Consider the following 10,743-nt stretch of genomic DNA (forward strand, 5'->3'; position numbering starts at 1 on the left):
TTTGCGGTAGCCAGACCCGTTTACGAGGGTCCTGCAAAAAACTCTGCCACTGGGTTCGGAATTCTTAAGTGGTACGTTTTATCAAAATTATTCCCCCTATACCGAAACACATTTTTGTAACCTTTTTACCCAATCGCGAAAAGCAGATAAATAGTCTTCTTTTGGTATCTGTTTAAAACAGTGATAAATGACGCTGCCAAGAGAACTTCTGGACTTATATTTCTTTCCAGAAAGCATTTTCTTAAGCCTTGGAAATAAAAAAGTCACAGAGATTCAGGTCAGGTGAATAAGGCGGATGGTTTACAACATTCACCTTCTCAGAAGCCAAAAAGACAACCTCGCAATACTTGTTGGTGTTTTCGTGTATACAATGGACTCTTGACCATCCTTTGCTTGGACGTTTCTTATTGTAAAACTTTCACTTTCTTCAGTACAGAGTTCTTGTAGAATCGTACAGTGACTGTATGACCCGACAGACAAGGCACTTGAACGACTGACCCACTGGAATTGAAGAAAATTGCGCACAACATATTTTACGACCTTATGGTTCTCTTGGCAATACAGAGGCGTTTTTGATCCTTTCGCTACCATCGCTTATTATCAGCCCTTCTCTGTGGCTCATATATGTGCACCCAAGTTTCGTCACCTGTTAGCAGGTTAGAAATAACCCGACTATTACAGCCTTTGTATGTTTTTAAAAGCACCTGAGCACATTTAAGGCGTTGTTTCTTTTGCTCCTCAGTGAGCAAATGATGTACCCACCTAGCGCATACCTTTCTCAGATCCAAACGCTTTTTCAGACTTGTTTGCACACTGCCTTCTGATATGCCAGTACAACTGAAAAGCAATTTACACGAAATAAACGGATATCGTTCGCTAATGGACACACCATTTAAGTGCAATGAATAGTTTTGTAATTACCTGGTGGCGGCGGACAGTCGCAGCTAATACCCGTATAGCCTCCGGAGTTTGCACAGTTGCATCGGACGCTTTTACTATCATCACTGAGCTCGCATTCACTAGTGTTATTGCAATGACCTGAAGTCATTCCAAAATACATTTGACTAACTTCATGGGGTAATTAAATAATTGTTATATTTGTACGGATAGGCGTATGTGTAGCATTTCATCCTTTGTATCAATAAGCATATTTGGCTTCATTGAATCAGAATTTTTGAATGTGTACACACATTATCCTTATATGTTCAGTATGTACTAAGTTTTACACAAGTTACAGTGGCCCGATTCTCCAATGTCGTGCTGTCGTATTGGTTCCCCCGCAAGAATGAAAACATGACAGAGTCGTGTTGGCGCCCCTGCAAGTTTGAGGACACGACAAAATTAGAATGACGACACAATAATATTTCCCGTTGTATTTGCACCCTATTTTGTCGTGTCATCATGCTAGAGGAGCCGCTACGCGACACATACGAGGAGAGGACACGACACGAAAAGGTAACATTCTGTCGTGTCGCCATACTACCAGGCTGGCGGGGATGCCACCCGATAACATGTTGGCACGACAAATTATTTTATGGTTGTTTTGCCTCCTGGCTGACATTAGCAAAAGAGCCTTTATAGCCGCTTAAATGTCACCCAGATAACAATAGAAAATAGCTTCGTTCATCTACCGCATTAAATAAAAACGATATTATCTTAAATCTTCTGTATATAAGTGGTAGTAAGGAAAAGCTGCATTTGTTGAAATAAATGGACATAATTTAAAGAATCACATGATATTCATTAAAAATAATTTCTCTTATTATAATATTTATATTGGATTACTTACACTCAAAACATTCTTTTTGGTTTGCCGGTCCCAAACATGCCTGCGTTGTAGAGCACTGTAAAATTTTGACAATCTTACATATGTCTAAACATTGAAATTGGCATTCCATCAATTATGACATGAGAAGTACTAAGATTATTTTACCTAACAATAAACCAATGTCTAGATTTTACTTGAGTGTATCAATAAAATGTTGACAAGGGATTAATAATTATAGCACTACCAAGTGTTGGGTGATATCAAATCATTTACTTATACTTTAATAATAACTGGATCCACAGCGTTTTAATCAAATCTATAAGAAGATTGAAACATAAAATCAGACTCGATTTGATAAAGTTTGCTTATGAGAGGAAATAAAATGTGAAATACCCCTCTTGCCACCTTGCACCTGCTCACGAAGAGTAACTCTATTATACAGAAATATGGAACGGTCTTCATGATAGAATAGGACCAGAAATAATTACGTCACTGTGTTCAAGTTAGGGGCGACATTTTACGGCCGTCACATGGAACTTTGAAGGTTATTTAAATATATAAGAAAGATCTTTGGAAACATAGAACGCATGCCAACATCAGAATAGCAGATCTGGCTTGATTTATTGAGTTTATGAGAGGTCATGAAATGTGCACTTCCCTAGCGCCCTAGCACTGGTTTGATCCTAATGAGTCAGAAATACAAAGAGATTCAAATCTAGGGGCAACATTTTAGTCAACACACAGCAATTAAAGATCAGTATCGTGGATATTAATTGAATCTACGTAAGTAAAGAAAGCAACCAAGCAATTCCGATTTCATTGAGTCTGCAACCGTAGTCTAGTTTTAAAATATTTATAGTTTAATCACCAGATGTGTCACTTCTTCATTTTATACTATTGCTTTTATAGCTGTGCAAAAAGCACAGTGTAAAAGAATTTTAGGCTGAAATATATGATCGAAGTTTAACCCAAAGTTCACTATATTTCAATACGTTTGTAATAGTATCGAATCAGATTCTGGAATAAATATCTAAAATGTTAAAATCATGATTGCAGTAAAATAATCAATAATTACACTAAACAGGATTGACTTTTTCTTAATGCTATACAGTCCGTAATTATCTTTTCAAATCAAAAGTTGTGTCGGGTGTCAAATTTAGTAAAATATTGGATTGATAAGAACAGTACATACATTTTTATGTGTCGTGCAGGTTTCACAAAGTTGGAAAACACTTGCTAACGCCAAAGCAACCTACAATTGTAAAAAATACTCAAGTTTATACTACGAAACTTAAGAAAACGCAATAAGGTTGTGTTTGGGAAGAAGAAATGAAGTACAACATTAGAAATAAACTAACTTTTATACAACAAGGCTGGATTATGTTTAGCTAATATGTGGATAATTGTTACTTTCACACTAGAATTGCATTTCAAATGACTTATGAATTTTGAATGAGCAAAGATGAGTGTTTTAGATAACGTTCCCATACATCATCACTAATGTTTCAGTGTCGACTATTCTTTAATGGTAATTCTAAGTCTAGCTAAGTATGTTATTGTGTTTCGCTGACAGCAGTAATGTTAATCTTAGGTGTATATGAATGCCTCTGATCTGCTTTAAACTTTAGCCTGCTAAATTTCTATAATGGACTGGTTCATCATTCAATTTCGGCAATACCATTTATCATTTGAAGGGGTATTTACCGAAAAATTACTGACAGAATAACGAACAGTGCAGACAATGATCAGCCTGCACGGCAGTGGCCGCAAAGGCAGAATCACTTGCTGCCAGCAGGCTACAGGTTAAACTTGATTTGTTAATCGTAACTGAGCAAAATGGGCCTCCATGATCGAGTTGTTAAGGTTCTTGACTTTGAATGATCTGCTCACAATCTCTGTTTGGTAGTCAAGTGAGGAAGCCATGCAGTTGGCTTGCGTAAGGTCAGTTGTTCTACACAAGTGCCCGACCGTGCCTTGGATATTGCTCGAAAATGTACCTGCTGTCTTCCTCAACTACCAAAAGCTGGAAGACAGCCACATAAGCTGAACTGTGTAGGTATAGCTTTAAAGTATTCATAAAGATGCAGATGCGCAGTGCTGACAGTCTAAAGCCACAAGTTACCGATAAATCCTAGAAATGATCGTGATACTGTATTATTGATTTCTTACAAAAGGCATATACATAAAGATTAACATCAAATAAAACGCAACGTTTCTGCCATGCTGAGTGTGTTTCTGCCATGCTGAGTGTGAAATATTTCACTGTTTGTTTTTCACAACAAAACTCTCGGTAAAAATCTTATCAAATTATTCAACGATCATTTTAATTTCAATATTATTGAGTTGTATGGAATGTAACTGTAAAATTTGTTTTGATGACACCTAATAAACGCACCAAATGTCAGCTTTATAAATATGCATGCATCAGTATTTTATTATATGGAGGATGTGCATATGCTAGAAGGATACTAGCAATTCAGTATCGTCAAATATGAATGCATTTACAATGTTATAGTATTTAACTGGTGTTGATCGACATTTTCAATGAAGAGATTGGATTCAAATGAATTTTTCATAATATTATTCAGTAACAATAAAGATAAATGTATGTTACGAGTACATTTTATGTTTTGAAAGTCTGATAATGAGATAAATCATTTCTGCCTAATGATAGTTGCGTTTATTTATATATATTTATATTTCATTCATGCATTACTGTATGTATATGCTGTTAAGATATTTTGCATTTGTTAATCTCTTTCCGCTCAATCGATCATATTTGTTTCTTTGCATCATTATCAACGCAATCAATGTTGTCAATACTAGCAAAACAAGAAAGCAGTAATATAAATAGAGCTTACATTGAAATCATTTGGAACAACTGGTAAAATAGAAGAAAACCCAAGAGCTTACAAATGTACTGATCTCGAACGAAGTCCACTTTTTATAGGCCCGAAGGGACGTATTATGTTATGACGCCGGTGTCCGTCTGTCCGTCCGTCCGTCCGTCCGAGCTCACATTTGCATACTTAGGTGGCTATAGGAACAATAGGTAACCATATGGGAAAATTAGACCCATCGATTTTTCACACGAGTGAAAATATTTTATATAGCGCAGAAAAGGAGCCCTTTACTTTACTTAAATTCATGGAAAAAGTATTATAGGTATTTTAGCTTTGCAAACGATGTGATAATATTCAATGCATTGTCTTTCTTATAAATATTTTATTTTAAAAATGAATTTAAAAGAAAATGGTCTTTTTTGCGTATACTTTATGTCTGTCTATCTACAATTAGAAATATAGTAAAATATGGATAATTTACTGAAATTTCTTCTGTTTAACAAAGAATAAATAGATTCTTATGTGTGCTTAAAGACCTTTGCAAACGACTTAGTAATCTATATTCATTTAGCTATTGTTTCATACTAATTTCAGTTTTCTAGGTGAAGAAACAAATGGTCTTTTTTAAGCGTTTTGCAGATGAGTATAGGTTTTTTTTCCTTATCGGAAAGACTCGAACATTCTCGTATGTTTCCGTCAGTTCTTACGGAATTTAAGCTCCTTAACGGTAAAGACTGATATCTTCTCACCCGCTAAACAGCACACATGTACGGATTTATAAATTATTGGACGCTCCATAATATGATTTGTTTACAGCCAATAGTCAATTTTAAACAGCTTGAGGATCGAAGTTCAAAATTTAAAAAAGAAACGTTGAAATTTTAGGCGGCATATTTTGGGCAAGTTAGAAGTAGAAAATCAAAATTCAAATTTTGAAAGGATGATGTTGAATTTCGCTTACATTGAATTTCGCACAGACTCGGACATCGAAATTAAAATAAAAAGAATTCGTCGAATTTCGAGGCAGAATTGAAATTAGATCCAGCAGGATGACCAAAATTCAAATATTTTGAGGGGTGCGGTCGTCCAGTGAATAATGTGTCGGTCGCTCAACCCAGGGGTCGTGGGTTCGAGCATCCGTGAAAGGGGTCACAACCATGACTTCTCATATGACACCAGTACTGGGTGTTCCCGGAAGCTGGCTGTTTAAAAGATAGTTTCACATTCAATACCAGTTTTAAATTCGATTGCTTTGAAAATTCGAGCATGCTTGAAATATAATACCGAGAATAATCTATTTAGATTTTTAACAAGGAGCTATGTTCAATAAACGCTTGATACCCCCGGTGGCATCCTTGTCGATACAAAGCAACCTAAGTCCAAAACGAGGTCAAGTTCAAGGTCAAGGTCAAACTGAGGTCAGGTGATGTCTGAAAATGAGGAATGGTCACAGGTTACATCTGCATTAGTATAAAGTCATTCTAGTAAGGGGTATTGATGCTAGACGAAACGGTCCCATTTGCTTAACCTCGTACGGATGGACGGACGGACGGACGGACGAACGAACGAACGAACAAACGGACGGACGAACGAACGGACGGACAGGACAATCACTATATGCCTCCCGCATCAGTAGATGCCGGGGGCATAAAAACTTGAATTTCGATATATCCGATCTTGCACGATTTTTAATCTTTGAATCTTGAGCAGATCGCAGTTTCAGTATTATACTGAAATTCAGCTTTCAAAATTTGAAGTACGATTTTCGAGACGGCTCGACACTAATTGCTTGCTCGATATTTGACTTTTTCATTTCAATATCAATCTTGGAACAGGCTGTTCATTCAATACGAGATCGAAATTTGGCTTTTGAAATATTATAAATCTTGAGCTGGCCCGAAATTAATAGCTATTTTGCAATTTGACGTTTTTCGATCTTCAGGTGTAGCTTAAGATCAAAATTCGATAAGTTATGAAGTTGAATTTCGATCTTCGAGCTGGCATAAGGTTCAAAGCTAGTTGGACACCGCTCACGACATAATAATAAATGTGCAGTTATTTGATTACATAAAAAACTACTCAAAATCTTTATTTCATAATCATGAACATCAAAGAAAGTATTATAAAAGCGAGTTTCCATCTGATTGTAAGAAAGTAGAAATTACTTTTGGCAAGTCATTATTTGGTTTTATAATGATGTGTTTGTTGAGAATACCGTTATAAATGGTATTCTGATTAAACCACCAACAGCCATTTAGGTTTCTATTTTCTAATCTATCTTTGCAATCACTGTAAATTAGACTTAACAATATCCCTAAATCCATACGATCAAAAGTATTAATGTAACGGTACATTGGCGAAGAAGGGTTAGACATCGGCCTGAAATACGGAGTAGGCCGAAAACTAGCGAACAGTCTCGACAGCCGATTTACCTGGCCAAACGTATTATCGGCTTTTGTGGTGATTTTCACGATGGGTCTAATTTTCCCATATGTGTACATTTTCTTTGATGTCATTCATTCCGTAAGGCTTTTATGTGGCTATTTTTCTCTTACGTGGCTAAAAGAACAATAGAGAGAACAAAAGAGTAGCCACATAAGTATCCATATGTAGGAACGTCCGTCCGTGCGTCCGTCCGTCCGTTAGCAATTTCGTGTCCGCTCTGTAACTATTGAACCCCTTGAAGGATTTCAAAGAAACTTTACACAAATGTTTACCACACTGAGACGACGTGCAGAGCGCTTGTTTCGGATGACTAGCTTCAAGGTCAAGGTCACACTTGGGAGTGAAAGGTCATATATGACTTTGCTGTGTCCGCTCTGTAACTCTTGAACTGCTTGAAGGATTTCAAAGAAACTTGGCAAAAATGTTCACCACACTGAGACGACGTGCAGAGCGCTTGTTTCGGATGACTAGCTTCAAGGTCAATGTCACACTTGGGAGTGAAAGGTCATATATGACTTTGCTGTGTCCGCTCTGTAACTCTTGAACTGCTTGAAGGATTTCAAAGAAACTTGGCACAAATGTTCACCACACTGAGGCGACGTGCAGAGCGCATGTTTTGGATGACTCGCTTCAAGGTCAAGGTCACACTTAGGGGTCAAAGGTCATATATGACTTTGCTTTGTGTATATTGCTCTGCATTGCAGTGCTCTTGTTTTTATTTGGCAGATCCCTTTTTTGTTCTCTTACAATAATTTTTTTTTGTATTACTTCCCTTTTTTGTAACTATAAATAGCTTATTTTGAAACTTTTTTATTATTGGCCGTAGGGAAAAACCGAGACCACTTTTCTGTGGTACAACATGGATGGTACATCCAATTTTTAGATGTATTTTGACATAACTTTACCTGGTAAGAATTTTTTTGTGGACTTAGAATTTTTTTTTTTTTGGAATTTCTTCTTTTTGTTGTTCCTGTCCTTTGGGCTTAAACAGTCAAGTTCTTTAAATTTTGCTCCCATCCTCTGGTGTAACCCTTCGGGCGTATATTGCCCCGCTTGGCGGCGCTCTTGTTTCCATTCATGTAACGTCCAGTGGCTATTAACGTCTGATAGCGCCTCCGCCTAGCTTACAACAATTGATAATATCTAATTGATAACTGGGAAAATTATACATTTCAAACAATGATGGAAGTACGGTTTTGCATTGAATTTTCATTATCTCCACAGAGCATATATATTTGAATATAAGCTCAGCGAATACGAATAATCATACGGCAACCATCTGGTAATTGTTGTTGCGAGATAAGTTACACAAAATGTTCGTTGAAAAGTTGTTTGTTATTTAAGATAAAAAGAAGCTCTAGAATACAATTGTTCATTTTCATAATTCAAGAATTTCGTTACTCCATGAAGCACAGAATTTAATATATTTGATTTCAACACAAAGATTAACTTTTGAAAGTCCAAATTTTCCTGTCCATAACAAAATTATCTTAAATCTAGTACAGAAAACCTGCCTAGCGCTATGTAGAACAGTCTTCTAAATGGCTTTATTAATTAAACAAAGAAAATACATTGTGTAACGATTTATGTCTTTGAACTTACAAACATTGTCGATGTTCGTTTTGCTTGCTTTGCTTAAGTCTTTATACGCAATTTGTTTCCACGCTTAAAAAGTGTGGCTTCCCTGAAGCACAGAGCAAAGCAAACGTAGCAAGAGCCATACATCGCAAGGTAGGCCCGCCACAAATAGAAACTTCAAAAATCAAACAACAAGTTTAATGTACATTTAAATTATATGTAATATACAAAAATTGGGATGGTTATAGAATGGGAATGGGAAAGTATGGGGAAGGGAAAATTATGGGGATGGGGAATTCAACAGGGAAAGCCACGTTCCAAATACGCAGCCTCCCTAGCACACATACCACAGCAGTGTAAGCATGGACGAACACAAGACGAACACACAAACACGTGCACGCGCGCGCGCACGCACGCGCACACACACACGTAGACAAAGCATAACAAACAGACAAGTATGACAAAACGAACAAAAAAGGAGCATAGTAGGGCACCGCTCAGGGACAGCCGGTGGCAAAATCACCATTTGGGAGCTCTAGCTTGTATATGGTAGATACGTTACCTCACTCATTGTAAAATGAAGAGGGAGCGTAAAATGGGCGCGAGGGGGGGGGGGGGGGGGGGGGGGAATAAGGAAAGCAGTACCACCAACATACAAGAAAATATACATAACATCGTATAAAACGAAATGGATAATAGGGGTACCGCCTTGGTCGTTTAACCAACACTACCAATTGGTGCGAGATGCAAACTTTATACGAGCAATAAGAAGATATAGGTACCAACTGAACAACCGACTTTATGTATTATAAATATTCTCTGCTGATCTCAAACAATAATTACCCATGGAAGTAACTTAAAACGCAATTATTTCCAATTGGGTCCTCGATTCGGAAAATACACAACGACACCGATTATATAAAACAACTAACACGCAAATAAAGAGTAACAAAAATTGCAGAGGAAGTAAAAAGGAGGATTATCTTCATTAAGTACCTCTCAGTAATATCAAATCAACAAGTGAATTTAATACAAATGTATTAATACCGTATGATTTCCTTTGATCTTTACATTGCCATTAACATAAATGGGACAAATGAGAATGGAATGAAATGAAAGAATGAAGGACTTAGAAGTAATTTGCTTAAATTAGTGAAAAGTTATGTTATTTTACTTATGTTAGAACTACACGTTTTATTCTATGATAATTAGTTTAGAAATAAGAACAATCTTAACATTTATTAGAAAAGTATCCAATTAACCCTTGGTATTACCAGAATTGTTTATACAACCTTGTATTTTGTGTAATTTTTGTTTACACCAACACATGAATTTGAAGATTTCTGCTATACCGACAACTTTTCGCAATATGAATGATGTGTTGTACAGTGCACGAGAATCGATCATTGAGAAAATAAATGAAAACCGTTTTCAGCTCGTCTATGAAAAAGTATCTACGAGCTATTGCCGTCAGCGTTGATGATGGTTAAGATTTTGATAAGTTACACTTTTTCTCAAAAACTATGAGAGATATAGCTTTAAAACTTTCTCTTATTTATCATCTGTGTTTAAGTAACCTGGCCAAGGATCATAACTCTCACATGCATCGTGTCGGAATTATGGCCCTTTTTGTACTTAGAAAATTGGAATTTTTCGATAAAAACTTTTGTTCAGTTCCACTTCCATTGAATATTGTGATCCTTTATGTACAATAGCTTTGAATCTTTATACACTTTTGTCATCAGTTGAGAAAAAATGCCAATAAACATACCTCTTTTCTTGCAAGTTGCCTTACGTAAAGCACTTACAGTGGCACCCACAGGCAGTGCACTTATAAAGTAAAGTATCACTCGATTTGGTGATAATCATTTTCTATCAGCTGTGGCAGATTTAAGTCATTAACTTGATGTATGTCCTCAGGCTTTAATGGTCCGGCCACCGTTTGATGCCGTAATCCCGGTCTCCTGAGTACATTCTATCGGTAAGATATTTACAGCAAGTTCGATAGCTTTTTGTTCGAACAGCGCACACTGCACCCTAGAAGTCTTCGGCTCTGTCCATTCGAGGATTTTTCTCATTTTTCATTCTAATCTTGAATTTCATCTATGC

General features: G+C 36.6%; 1 long non-coding RNA gene across 1 annotated transcript; it reads right to left on the reverse strand.

Moving 5' to 3' along the window:
- Positions 1-931: 931 nt before the first annotated feature.
- LOC123559190 (uncharacterized) lies at positions 932-3,035 on the reverse strand. Its single transcript, XR_008370841.1, has 3 exons — positions 2,961-3,035; positions 1,790-1,844; positions 932-1,038 (listed from the first exon to the last, which is right to left on the reverse strand). It is a non-coding gene; the product is annotated as an uncharacterized LOC123559190 (long non-coding RNA).
- Between the last annotated feature and the right edge of the window lie 7,708 nt (positions 3,036-10,743).

This window comes from Mercenaria mercenaria, chromosome 5, assembly GCF_021730395.1.
Source record: "Mercenaria mercenaria strain notata chromosome 5, MADL_Memer_1, whole genome shotgun sequence".
Lineage (NCBI taxonomy): Eukaryota > Metazoa > Mollusca > Bivalvia > Venerida > Veneridae > Mercenaria > Mercenaria mercenaria.